Below are 10,427 nucleotides of genomic sequence, written 5' to 3' on the forward strand. Positions count from 1 at the left end.
AAAGTTTTGCCTTGGTGTCGCTGCAGTGACGGTTGTGACTCAGTGTTTGAAATCACGGTGCCCTCTTGATTTTTCACTCATGTTCCGCAGGCTGCAGGTGGCACTACCAATTCTTTATCAACACGCAATGCCGCCACACGAGAGCGCGGGCAGCTACCTGTGTAGTTACTCTCTATTCGAAAAGGGCAGTTGTTTGAGGTGCAATGGATGAGCAGCCAGTCGCAGCTGTGTCGTGCACTGTTTCTACAAAAGCGAAGAGCACTGGCACAGGTAGCGTGGCCGAGCGGTCTAAGGCGCTGGTTTAAGGCACCAGTCTCTTCGGAGGCGTGGGTTCGAATCCCACCGCTGCCACATTTTTCTGTTTTTTGTGCCATTGTGGTGTTTTCTCGTGGGGTAGAACGCAGCTCCTGTGACCGCCGTGCAGCGTCGGTAGCGTGGCCGAGCGGTCTAAGGCGCTGGTTTCAGGCACCAGTCTCCTCGGAGGCGTGGGTTCGAATCCCACCGCTGCCAATGTTTTCTGTCTCGAAAGCCGCAGCACTGATTACCCGCGACGAAAGCAGCGCAGCAAGCCGTGAGCGTCTCTTTCTTAAATTGTCGTAGCACAGTGCGCGGTGCAACGACATGATTCACAGGCGCCGTTTGGTGTCATAGTGGCTGGCGTTCGTCTCTACGAAATGAGTCCCGAGCATGCCGCTGTACAAAGTGGGAGCGTATAATTTTGTAGTTGTCGTTTAGTAGCGTGTGTATAGATTGCTGTGTTCGCTGGAGTAGCCCTTGTGCCGTTGTCCGGTGTGGTCTAGTGGCTAGGATACCTGGCTCTCACCCAGGAGGCCCGGGTTCGATTCCCGGTACCGGAAAAGCGAGCGCAATTTGTTGCTCCTCTTATGCGACTTGGCCCGACTTAGCTCGACTGACGCTTCGCTGACGCTTGCAGAAAACTACGTTAAGTACGATTCGTGGTCACAAGTGACGGCGAGAGCGATGCGACATCTGTCCACCTCTTATCGAGGCACATACCTGTGGTGAACAGAGTAGGAGGACTGCAAGACACTGCCACGGGGGTTGAATGCAGCTAACCACACTGCTTAGTGTCCTTACATCGCAGACACGTTCGTTTGCCAGTATACATATAATGGAGACCGCGTCTGACACAGTGGTGTGTGGGCCGAGCTTTGCTGTGCATTGCAACATGCAGTCGCGAGGACTGCCCTCGGCGGTGCTTCCGTGGCCGTGATCGTCTAGTGGTTAGGACATTGCGTTGTGGCCGCAATAACCCAGGTTCGAATCCTGGTCACGGCAATTTTTAAAGTTTTGCCTTGGTGTCGCTGCAGTGACGGTTGTGACTCAGTGTTTGAAATCACGGTGCCCTCTTGATTTTTCACTCATGTTCCGCAGGCTGCAGGTGGCACTACCAATTCTTTATCAACACGCAATGCCGCCACACGAGAGCGCGGGCAGCTACCTGTGTAGTTACTCTCTATTCGAAAAGGGCAGTTGTTTGAGGTGCAATGGATGAGCAGCCAGTCGCAGCTGTGTCGTGCACTGTTTCTACAAAAGCGAAGAGCACTGGCACAGGTAGCGTGGCCGAGCGGTCTAAGGCGCTGGTTTAAGGCACCAGTCTCTTCGGAGGCGTGGGTTCGAATCCCACCGCTGCCACATTTTTCTGTTTTTTGTGCCATTGTGGTGTTTTCTCGTGGGGTAGAACGCAGCTCCTGTGACCGCCGTGCAGCGTCGGTAGCGTGGCCGAGCGGTCTAAGGCGCTGGTTTCAGGCACCAGTCTCCTCGGAGGCGTGGGTTCGAATCCCACCGCTGCCAATGTTTTCTGTCTCGAAAGCCGCAGCACTGATTACCCGCGACGAAAGCAGCGCAGCAAGCCGTGAGCGTCTCTTTCTTAAATTGTCGTAGCACAGTGCGCGGTGCAACGACATGATTCACAGGCGCCGTTTGGTGTCATAGTGGCTGGCGTTCGTCTCTACGAAATGAGTCCCGAGCATGCCGCTGTACAAAGTGGGAGCGTATAATTTTGTAGTTGTCGTTTAGTAGCGTGTGTATAGATTGCTGTGTTCGCTGGAGTAGCCCTTGTGCCGTTGTCCGGTGTGGTCTAGTGGCTAGGATACCTGGCTCTCACCCAGGAGGCCCGGGTTCGATTCCCGGTACCGGAAAAGCGAGCGCAATTTGTTGCTCCTCTTATGCGACTTGGCCCGACTTAGCTCGACTGACGCTTCGCTGACGCTTGCAGAAAACTACGTTAAGTACGATTCGTGGTCACAAGTGACGGCGAGAGCGATGCGACATCTGTCCACCTCTTATCGAGGCACATACCTGTGGTGAACAGAGTAGGAGGACTGCAAGACACTGCCACGGGGGTTGAATGCAGCTAACCACACTGCTTAGTGTCCTTACATCGCAGACACGTTCGTTTGCCAGTATACATATAATGGAGACCGCGTCTGACACAGTGGTGTGTGGGCCGAGCTTTGCTGTGCATTGCAACATGCAGTCGCGAGGACTGCCCTCGGCGGTGCTTCCGTGGCCGTGATCGTCTAGTGGTTAGGACATTGCGTTGTGGACGCAATAACCCAGGTTCGAATCCTGGTCACGGCAATTTTTAAAGTTTTGCCTTGGTGTCGCTGCAGTGACGGTTGTGACTCAGTGTTTGAAATCACGGTGCCCTCTTGATTTTTCACTCATGTTCCGCAGGCTGCAGGTGGCACTACCAATTCTTTATCAACACGCAATGCCGCCACACGAGAGCGCGGGCAGCTACCTGTGTAGTTACTCTCTATTCGAAAAGGGCAGTTGTTTGAGGTGCAATGGATGAGCAGCCAGTCGCAGCTGTGTCGTGCACTGTTTCTACAAAAGCGAAGAGCACTGGCACAGGTAGCGTGGCCGAGCGGTCTAAGGCGCTGGTTTAAGGCACCAGTCTCTTCGGAGGCGTGGGTTCGAATCCCACCGCTGCCACATTTTTCTGTTTTTTGTGCCATTGTGGTGTTTTCTCGTGGGGTAGAACGCAGCTCCTGTGACCGCCGTGCAGCGTCGGTAGCGTGGCCGAGCGGTCTAAGGCGCTGGTTTCAGGCACCAGTCTCCTCGGAGGCGTGGGTTCGAATCCCACCGCTGCCAATGTTTTCTGTCTCGAAAGCCGCAGCACTGATTACCCGCGACGAAAGCAGCGCAGCAAGCCGTGAGCGTCTCTTTCTTAAATTGTCGTAGCACAGTGCGCGGTGCAACGACATGATTCACAGGCGCCGTTTGGTGTCATAGTGGCTGGCGTTCGTCTCTACGAAATGAGTCCCGAGCATGCCGCTGTACAAAGTGGGAGCGTATAATTTTGTAGTTGTCGTTTAGTAGCGTGTGTATAGATTGCTGTGTTCGCTGGAGTAGCCCTTGTGCCGTTGTCCGGTGTGGTCTAGTGGCTAGGATACCTGGCTCTCACCCAGGAGGCCCGGGTTCGATTCCCGGTACCGGAAAAGCGAGCGCAATTTGTTGCTCCTCTTATGCGACTTGGCCCGACTTAGCTCGACTGACGCTTCGCTGACGCTTGCAGAAAACTACGTTAAGTACGATTCGTGGTCACAAGTGACGGCGAGAGCGATGCGACATCTGTCCACCTCTTATCGAGGCACATACCTGTGGTGAACAGAGTAGGAGGACTGCAAGACACTGCCACGGGGGTTGAATGCAGCTAACCACACTGCTTAGTGTCCTTACATCGCAGACACGTTCGTTTGCCAGTATACATATAATGGAGACCGCGTCTGACACAGTGGTGTGTGGGCCGAGCTTTGCTGTGCATTGCAACATGCAGTCGCGAGGACTGCCCTCGGCGGTGCTTCCGTGGCCGTGATCGTCTAGTGGTTAGGACATTGCGTTGTGGCCGCAATAACCCAGGTTCGAATCCTGGTCACGGCAATTTTTAAAGTTTTGCCTTGGTGTCGCTGCAGTGACGGTTGTGACTCAGTGTTTGAAATCACGGTGCCCTCTTGATTTTTCACTCATGTTCCGCAGGCTGCAGGTGGCACTACCAATTCTTTATCAACACGCAATGCCGCCACACGAGAGCGCGGGCAGCTACCTGTGTAGTTACTCTCTATTCGAAAAGGGCAGTTGTTTGAGGTGCAATGGATGAGCAGCCAGTCGCAGCTGTGTCGTGCACTGTTTCTACAAAAGCGAAGAGCACTGGCACAGGTAGCGTGGCCGAGCGGTCTAAGGCGCTGGTTTAAGGCACCAGTCTCTTCGGAGGCGTGGGTTCGAATCCCACCGCTGCCACATTTTTCTGTTTTTTGTGCCATTGTGGTGTTTTCTCGTGGGGTAGAACGCAGCTCCTGTGACCGCCGTGCAGCGTCGGTAGCGTGGCCGAGCGGTCTAAGGCGCTGGTTTCAGGCACCAGTCTCCTCGGAGGCGTGGGTTCGAATCCCACCGCTGCCAATGTTTTCTGTCTCGAAAGCCGCAGCACTGATTACCCGCGACGAAAGCAGCGCAGCAAGCCGTGAGCGTCTCTTTCTTAAATTGTCGTAGCACAGTGCGCGGTGCAACGACATGATTCACAGGCGCCGTTTGGTGTCATAGTGGCTGGCGTTCGTCTCTACGAAATGAGTCCCGAGCATGCCGCTGTACAAAGTGGGAGCGTATAATTTTGTAGTTGTCGTTTAGTAGCGTGTGTATAGATTGCTGTGTTCGCTGGAGTAGCCCTTGTGCCGTTGTCCGGTGTGGTCTAGTGGCTAGGATACCTGGCTCTCACCCAGGAGGCCCGGGTTCGATTCCCGGTACCGGAAAAGCGAGCGCAATTTGTTGCTCCTCTTATGCGACTTGGCCCGACTTAGCTCGACTGACGCTTCGCTGACGCTTGCAGAAAACTACGTTAAGTACGATTCGTGGTCACAAGTGACGGCGAGAGCGATGCGACATCTGTCCACCTCTTATCGAGGCACATACCTGTGGTGAACAGAGTAGGAGGACTGCAAGACACTGCCACGGGGGTTGAATGCAGCTAACCACACTGCTTAGTGTCCTTACATCGCAGACACGTTCGTTTGCCAGTATACATATAATGGAGACCGCGTCTGACACAGTGGTGTGTGGGCCGAGCTTTGCTGTGCATTGCAACATGCAGTCGCGAGGACTGCCCTCGGCGGTGCTTCCGTGGCCGTGATCGTCTAGTGGTTAGGACATTGCGTTGTGGCCGCAATAACCCAGGTTCGAATCCTGGTCACGGCAATTTTTAAAGTTTTGCCTTGGTGTCGCTGCAGTGACGGTTGTGACTCAGTGTTTGAAATCACGGTGCCCTCTTGATTTTTCACTCATGTTCCGCAGGCTGCAGGTGGCACTACCAATTCTTTATCAACACGCAATGCCGCCACACGAGAGCGCGGGCAGCTACCTGTGTAGTTACTCTCTATTCGAAAAGGGCAGTTGTTTGAGGTGCAATGGATGAGCAGCCAGTCGCAGCTGTGTCGTGCACTGTTTCTACAAAAGCGAAGAGCACTGGCACAGGTAGCGTGGCCGAGCGGTCTAAGGCGCTGGTTTAAGGCACCAGTCTCTTCGGAGGCGTGGGTTCGAATCCCACCGCTGCCACATTTTTCTGTTTTTTGTGCCATTGTGGTGTTTTCTCGTGGGGTAGAACGCAGCTCCTGTGACCGCCGTGCAGCGTCGGTAGCGTGGCCGAGCGGTCTAAGGCGCTGGTTTCAGGCACCAGTCTCCTCGGAGGCGTGGGTTCGAATCCCACCGCTGCCAATGTTTTCTGTCTCGAAAGCCGCAGCACTGATTACCCGCGACGAAAGCAGCGCAGCAAGCCGTGAGCGTCTCTTTCTTAAATTGTCGTAGCACAGTGCGCGGTGCAACGACATGATTCACAGGCGCCGTTTGGTGTCATAGTGGCTGGCGTTCGTCTCTACGAAATGAGTCCCGAGCATGCCGCTGTACAAAGTGGGAGCGTATAATTTTGTAGTTGTCGTTTAGTAGCGTGTGTATAGATTGCTGTGTTCGCTGGAGTAGCCCTTGTGCCGTTGTCCGGTGTGGTCTAGTGGCTAGGATACCTGGCTCTCACCCAGGAGGCCCGGGTTCGATTCCCGGTACCGGAAAAGCGAGCGCAATTTGTTGCTCCTCTTATGCGACTTGGCCCGACTTAGCTCGACTGACGCTTCGCTGACGCTTGCAGAAAACTACGTTAAGTACGATTCGTGGTCACAAGTGACGGCGAGAGCGATGCGACATCTGTCCACCTCTTATCGAGGCACATACCTGTGGTGAACAGAGTAGGAGGACTGCAAGACACTGCCACGGGGGTTGAATGCAGCTAACCACACTGCTTAGTGTCCTTACATCGCAGACACGTTCGTTTGCCAGTATACATATAATGGAGACCGCGTCTGACACAGTGGTGTGTGGGCCGAGCTTTGCTGTGCATTGCAACATGCAGTCGCGAGGACTGCCCTCGGCGGTGCTTCCGTGGCCGTGATCGTCTAGTGGTTAGGACATTGCGTTGTGGCCGCAATAACCCAGGTTCGAATCCTGGTCACGGCAATTTTTAAAGTTTTGCCTTGGTGTCGCTGCAGTGACGGTTGTGACTCAGTGTTTGAAATCACGGTGCCCTCTTGATTTTTCACTCATGTTCCGCAGGCTGCAGGTGGCACTACCAATTCTTTATCAACACGCAATGCCGCCACACGAGAGCGCGGGCAGCTACCTGTGTAGTTACTCTCTATTCGAAAAGGGCAGTTGTTTGAGGTGCAATGGATGAGCAGCCAGTCGCAGCTGTGTCGTGCACTGTTTCTACAAAAGCGAAGAGCACTGGCACAGGTAGCGTGGCCGAGCGGTCTAAGGCGCTGGTTTAAGGCACCAGTCTCTTCGGAGGCGTGGGTTCGAATCCCACCGCTGCCACATTTTTCTGTTTTTTGTGCCATTGTGGTGTTTTCTCGTGGGGTAGAACGCAGCTCCTGTGACCGCCGTGCAGCGTCGGTAGCGTGGCCGAGCGGTCTAAGGCGCTGGTTTCAGGCACCAGTCTCCTCGGAGGCGTGGGTTCGAATCCCACCGCTGCCAATGTTTTCTGTCTCGAAAGCCGCAGCACTGATTACCCGCGACGAAAGCAGCGCAGCAAGCCGTGAGCGTCTCTTTCTTAAATTGTCGTAGCACAGTGCGCGGTGCAACGACATGATTCACAGGCGCCGTTTGGTGTCATAGTGGCTGGCGTTCGTCTCTACGAAATGAGTCCCGAGCATGCCGCTGTACAAAGTGGGAGCGTATAATTTTGTAGTTGTCGTTTAGTAGCGTGTGTATAGATTGCTGTGTTCGCTGGAGTAGCCCTTGTGCCGTTGTCCGGTGTGGTCTAGTGGCTAGGATACCTGGCTCTCACCCAGGAGGCCCGGGTTCGATTCCCGGTACCGGAAAAGCGAGCGCAATTTGTTGCTCCTCTTATGCGACTTGGCCCGACTTAGCTCGACTGACGCTTCGCTGACGCTTGCAGAAAACTACGTTAAGTACGATTCGTGGTCACAAGTGACGGCGAGAGCGATGCGACATCTGTCCACCTCTTATCGAGGCACATACCTGTGGTGAACAGAGTAGGAGGACTGCAAGACACTGCCACGGGGGTTGAATGCAGCTAACCACACTGCTTAGTGTCCTTACATCGCAGACACGTTCGTTTGCCAGTATACATATAATGGAGACCGCGTCTGACACAGTGGTGTGTGGGCCGAGCTTTGCTGTGCATTGCAACATGCAGTCGCGAGGACTGCCCTCGGCGGTGCTTCCGTGGCCGTGATCGTCTAGTGGTTAGGACATTGCGTTGTGGCCGCAATAACCCAGGTTCGAATCCTGGTCACGGCAATTTTTAAAGTTTTGCCTTGGTGTCGCTGCAGTGACGGTTGTGACTCAGTGTTTGAAATCACGGTGCCCTCTTGATTTTTCACTCATGTTCCGCAGGCTGCAGGTGGCACTACCAATTCTTTATCAACACGCAATGCCGCCACACGAGAGCGCGGGCAGCTACCTGTGTAGTTACTCTCTATTCGAAAAGGGCAGTTGTTTGAGGTGCAATGGATGAGCAGCCAGTCGCAGCTGTGTCGTGCACTGTTTCTACAAAAGCGAAGAGCACTGGCACAGGTAGCGTGGCCGAGCGGTCTAAGGCGCTGGTTTAAGGCACCAGTCTCTTCGGAGGCGTGGGTTCGAATCCCACCGCTGCCACATTTTTCTGTTTTTTGTGCCATTGTGGTGTTTTCTCGTGGGGTAGAACGCAGCTCCTGTGACCGCCGTGCAGCGTCGGTAGCGTGGCCGAGCGGTCTAAGGCGCTGGTTTCAGGCACCAGTCTCCTCGGAGGCGTGGGTTCGAATCCCACCGCTGCCAATGTTTTCTGTCTCGAAAGCCGCAGCACTGATTACCCGCGACGAAAGCAGCGCAGCAAGCCGTGAGCGTCTCTTTCTTAAATTGTCGTAGCACAGTGCGCGGTGCAACGACATGATTCACAGGCGCCGTTTGGTGTCATAGTGGCTGGCGTTCGTCTCTACGAAATGAGTCCCGAGCATGCCGCTGTACAAAGTGGGAGCGTATAATTTTGTAGTTGTCGTTTAGTAGCGTGTGTATAGATTGCTGTGTTCGCTGGAGTAGCCCTTGTGCCGTTGTCCGGTGTGGTCTAGTGGCTAGGATACCTGGCTCTCACCCAGGAGGCCCGGGTTCGATTCCCGGTACCGGAAAAGCGAGCGCAATTTGTTGCTCCTCTTATGCGACTTGGCCCGACTTAGCTCGACTGACGCTTCGCTGACGCTTGCAGAAAACTACGTTAAGTACGATTCGTGGTCACAAGTGACGGCGAGAGCGATGCGACATCTGTCCACCTCTTATCGAGGCACATACCTGTGGTGAACAGAGTAGGAGGACTGCAAGACACTGCCACGGGGGTTGAATGCAGCTAACCACACTGCTTAGTGTCCTTACATCGCAGACACGTTCGTTTGCCAGTATACATATAATGGAGACCGCGTCTGACACAGTGGTGTGTGGGCCGAGCTTTGCTGTGCATTGCAACATGCAGTCGCGAGGACTGCCCTCGGCGGTGCTTCCGTGGCCGTGATCGTCTAGTGGTTAGGACATTGCGTTGTGGCCGCAATAACCCAGGTTCGAATCCTGGTCACGGCAATTTTTAAAGTTTTGCCTTGGTGTCGCTGCAGTGACGGTTGTGACTCAGTGTTTGAAATCACGGTGCCCTCTTGATTTTTCACTCATGTTCCGCAGGCTGCAGGTGGCACTACCAATTCTTTATCAACACGCAATGCCGCCACACGAGAGCGCGGGCAGCTACCTGTGTAGTTACTCTCTATTCGAAAAGGGCAGTTGTTTGAGGTGCAATGGATGAGCAGCCAGTCGCAGCTGTGTCGTGCACTGTTTCTACAAAAGCGAAGAGCACTGGCACAGGTAGCGTGGCCGAGCGGTCTAAGGCGCTGGTTTAAGGCACCAGTCTCTTCGGAGGCGTGGGTTCGAATCCCACCGCTGCCACATTTTTCTGTTTTTTGTGCCATTGTGGTGTTTTCTCGTGGGGTAGAACGCAGCTCCTGTGACCGCCGTGCAGCGTCGGTAGCGTGGCCGAGCGGTCTAAGGCGCTGGTTTCAGGCACCAGTCTCCTCGGAGGCGTGGGTTCGAATCCCACCGCTGCCAATGTTTTCTGTCTCGAAAGCCGCAGCACTGATTACCCGCGACGAAAGCAGCGCAGCAAGCCGTGAGCGTCTCTTTCTTAAATTGTCGTAGCACAGTGCGCGGTGCAACGACATGATTCACAGGCGCCGTTTGGTGTCATAGTGGCTGGCGTTCGTCTCTACGAAATGAGTCCCGAGCATGCCGCTGTACAAAGTGGGAGCGTATAATTTTGTAGTTGTCGTTTAGTAGCGTGTGTATAGATTGCTGTGTTCGCTGGAGTAGCCCTTGTGCCGTTGTCCGGTGTGGTCTAGTGGCTAGGATACCTGGCTCTCACCCAGGAGGCCCGGGTTCGATTCCCGGTACCGGAAAAGCGAGCGCAATTTGTTGCTCCTCTTATGCGACTTGGCCCGACTTAGCTCGACTGACGCTTCGCTGACGCTTGCAGAAAACTACGTTAAGTACGATTCGTGGTCACAAGTGACGGCGAGAGCGATGCGACATCTGTCCACCTCTTATCGAGGCACATACCTGTGGTGAACAGAGTAGGAGGACTGCAAGACACTGCCACGGGGGTTGAATGCAGCTAACCACACTGCTTAGTGTCCTTACATCGCAGACACGTTCGTTTGCCAGTATACATATAATGGAGACCGCGTCTGACACAGTGGTGTGTGGGCCGAGCTTTGCTGTGCATTGCAACATGCAGTCGCGAGGACTGCCCTCGGCGGTGCTTCCGTGGCCGTGATCGTCTAGTGGTTAGGACATTGCGTTGTGGCCGCAATAACCCAGGTTCGAATCCTGGT

At 54.4% G+C, this 10,427-nt stretch overlaps 31 non-coding genes across 31 annotated transcripts; all 31 read left to right on the forward strand.

Moving 5' to 3' along the window:
• Positions 1–269: 269 nt before the first annotated feature.
• Trnal-aag (transfer RNA leucine (anticodon AAG)) lies at positions 270–351 on the forward strand. The gene has a single exon. It is a non-coding gene; the product is annotated as a tRNA-Leu (tRNA).
• Positions 352–428: 77 nt separating this feature from the next.
• Trnal-cag (transfer RNA leucine (anticodon CAG)) lies at positions 429–510 on the forward strand. Its single transcript has one exon. It is a non-coding gene; the product is annotated as a tRNA-Leu (tRNA).
• A 275-nt stretch (positions 511–785) lies between these two features.
• Positions 786–857, forward strand: Trnae-cuc (transfer RNA glutamic acid (anticodon CUC)). Its single transcript has one exon. It is a non-coding gene; the product is annotated as a tRNA-Glu (tRNA).
• A 370-nt stretch (positions 858–1,227) lies between these two features.
• Positions 1,228–1,299, forward strand: Trnah-gug (transfer RNA histidin (anticodon GUG)). The gene has a single exon. It is a non-coding gene; the product is annotated as a tRNA-His (tRNA).
• Positions 1,300–1,574: 275 nt separating this feature from the next.
• Trnal-aag (transfer RNA leucine (anticodon AAG)) lies at positions 1,575–1,656 on the forward strand. Its single transcript has one exon. It is a non-coding gene; the product is annotated as a tRNA-Leu (tRNA).
• A 77-nt stretch (positions 1,657–1,733) lies between these two features.
• On the forward strand, positions 1,734–1,815 carry Trnal-cag (transfer RNA leucine (anticodon CAG)). Its single transcript has one exon. It is a non-coding gene; the product is annotated as a tRNA-Leu (tRNA).
• A 275-nt stretch (positions 1,816–2,090) lies between these two features.
• Trnae-cuc (transfer RNA glutamic acid (anticodon CUC)) lies at positions 2,091–2,162 on the forward strand. The gene has a single exon. It is a non-coding gene; the product is annotated as a tRNA-Glu (tRNA).
• A 370-nt stretch (positions 2,163–2,532) lies between these two features.
• Positions 2,533–2,604, forward strand: Trnah-gug (transfer RNA histidin (anticodon GUG)). The gene has a single exon. It is a non-coding gene; the product is annotated as a tRNA-His (tRNA).
• Positions 2,605–2,879: 275 nt separating this feature from the next.
• Positions 2,880–2,961, forward strand: Trnal-aag (transfer RNA leucine (anticodon AAG)). Its single transcript has one exon. It is a non-coding gene; the product is annotated as a tRNA-Leu (tRNA).
• Positions 2,962–3,038: 77 nt separating this feature from the next.
• Positions 3,039–3,120, forward strand: Trnal-cag (transfer RNA leucine (anticodon CAG)). The gene has a single exon. It is a non-coding gene; the product is annotated as a tRNA-Leu (tRNA).
• A 275-nt stretch (positions 3,121–3,395) lies between these two features.
• On the forward strand, positions 3,396–3,467 carry Trnae-cuc (transfer RNA glutamic acid (anticodon CUC)). Its single transcript has one exon. It is a non-coding gene; the product is annotated as a tRNA-Glu (tRNA).
• A 370-nt stretch (positions 3,468–3,837) lies between these two features.
• Positions 3,838–3,909, forward strand: Trnah-gug (transfer RNA histidin (anticodon GUG)). The gene has a single exon. It is a non-coding gene; the product is annotated as a tRNA-His (tRNA).
• A 275-nt stretch (positions 3,910–4,184) lies between these two features.
• Trnal-aag (transfer RNA leucine (anticodon AAG)) lies at positions 4,185–4,266 on the forward strand. The gene has a single exon. It is a non-coding gene; the product is annotated as a tRNA-Leu (tRNA).
• Positions 4,267–4,343: 77 nt separating this feature from the next.
• Positions 4,344–4,425, forward strand: Trnal-cag (transfer RNA leucine (anticodon CAG)). Its single transcript has one exon. It is a non-coding gene; the product is annotated as a tRNA-Leu (tRNA).
• Positions 4,426–4,700: 275 nt separating this feature from the next.
• Positions 4,701–4,772, forward strand: Trnae-cuc (transfer RNA glutamic acid (anticodon CUC)). Its single transcript has one exon. It is a non-coding gene; the product is annotated as a tRNA-Glu (tRNA).
• A 370-nt stretch (positions 4,773–5,142) lies between these two features.
• On the forward strand, positions 5,143–5,214 carry Trnah-gug (transfer RNA histidin (anticodon GUG)). Its single transcript has one exon. It is a non-coding gene; the product is annotated as a tRNA-His (tRNA).
• Positions 5,215–5,489: 275 nt separating this feature from the next.
• Positions 5,490–5,571, forward strand: Trnal-aag (transfer RNA leucine (anticodon AAG)). The gene has a single exon. It is a non-coding gene; the product is annotated as a tRNA-Leu (tRNA).
• A 77-nt stretch (positions 5,572–5,648) lies between these two features.
• Positions 5,649–5,730, forward strand: Trnal-cag (transfer RNA leucine (anticodon CAG)). The gene has a single exon. It is a non-coding gene; the product is annotated as a tRNA-Leu (tRNA).
• A 275-nt stretch (positions 5,731–6,005) lies between these two features.
• Positions 6,006–6,077, forward strand: Trnae-cuc (transfer RNA glutamic acid (anticodon CUC)). The gene has a single exon. It is a non-coding gene; the product is annotated as a tRNA-Glu (tRNA).
• A 370-nt stretch (positions 6,078–6,447) lies between these two features.
• Positions 6,448–6,519, forward strand: Trnah-gug (transfer RNA histidin (anticodon GUG)). The gene has a single exon. It is a non-coding gene; the product is annotated as a tRNA-His (tRNA).
• A 275-nt stretch (positions 6,520–6,794) lies between these two features.
• Positions 6,795–6,876, forward strand: Trnal-aag (transfer RNA leucine (anticodon AAG)). The gene has a single exon. It is a non-coding gene; the product is annotated as a tRNA-Leu (tRNA).
• Positions 6,877–6,953: 77 nt separating this feature from the next.
• Positions 6,954–7,035, forward strand: Trnal-cag (transfer RNA leucine (anticodon CAG)). The gene has a single exon. It is a non-coding gene; the product is annotated as a tRNA-Leu (tRNA).
• Positions 7,036–7,310: 275 nt separating this feature from the next.
• Positions 7,311–7,382, forward strand: Trnae-cuc (transfer RNA glutamic acid (anticodon CUC)). Its single transcript has one exon. It is a non-coding gene; the product is annotated as a tRNA-Glu (tRNA).
• A 370-nt stretch (positions 7,383–7,752) lies between these two features.
• Trnah-gug (transfer RNA histidin (anticodon GUG)) lies at positions 7,753–7,824 on the forward strand. Its single transcript has one exon. It is a non-coding gene; the product is annotated as a tRNA-His (tRNA).
• A 275-nt stretch (positions 7,825–8,099) lies between these two features.
• Positions 8,100–8,181, forward strand: Trnal-aag (transfer RNA leucine (anticodon AAG)). Its single transcript has one exon. It is a non-coding gene; the product is annotated as a tRNA-Leu (tRNA).
• Positions 8,182–8,258: 77 nt separating this feature from the next.
• On the forward strand, positions 8,259–8,340 carry Trnal-cag (transfer RNA leucine (anticodon CAG)). The gene has a single exon. It is a non-coding gene; the product is annotated as a tRNA-Leu (tRNA).
• A 275-nt stretch (positions 8,341–8,615) lies between these two features.
• Trnae-cuc (transfer RNA glutamic acid (anticodon CUC)) lies at positions 8,616–8,687 on the forward strand. Its single transcript has one exon. It is a non-coding gene; the product is annotated as a tRNA-Glu (tRNA).
• Positions 8,688–9,057: 370 nt separating this feature from the next.
• On the forward strand, positions 9,058–9,129 carry Trnah-gug (transfer RNA histidin (anticodon GUG)). Its single transcript has one exon. It is a non-coding gene; the product is annotated as a tRNA-His (tRNA).
• A 275-nt stretch (positions 9,130–9,404) lies between these two features.
• On the forward strand, positions 9,405–9,486 carry Trnal-aag (transfer RNA leucine (anticodon AAG)). Its single transcript has one exon. It is a non-coding gene; the product is annotated as a tRNA-Leu (tRNA).
• A 77-nt stretch (positions 9,487–9,563) lies between these two features.
• Trnal-cag (transfer RNA leucine (anticodon CAG)) lies at positions 9,564–9,645 on the forward strand. The gene has a single exon. It is a non-coding gene; the product is annotated as a tRNA-Leu (tRNA).
• A 275-nt stretch (positions 9,646–9,920) lies between these two features.
• Positions 9,921–9,992, forward strand: Trnae-cuc (transfer RNA glutamic acid (anticodon CUC)). The gene has a single exon. It is a non-coding gene; the product is annotated as a tRNA-Glu (tRNA).
• Positions 9,993–10,427: the final 435 nt, after the last annotated feature.

Source organism: Schistocerca gregaria, unplaced genomic scaffold (genome assembly GCF_023897955.1).
Source record: "Schistocerca gregaria isolate iqSchGreg1 unplaced genomic scaffold, iqSchGreg1.2 ptg001055l, whole genome shotgun sequence".
Classification (NCBI taxonomy): Eukaryota; Metazoa; Arthropoda; class Insecta; order Orthoptera; family Acrididae; genus Schistocerca; species Schistocerca gregaria.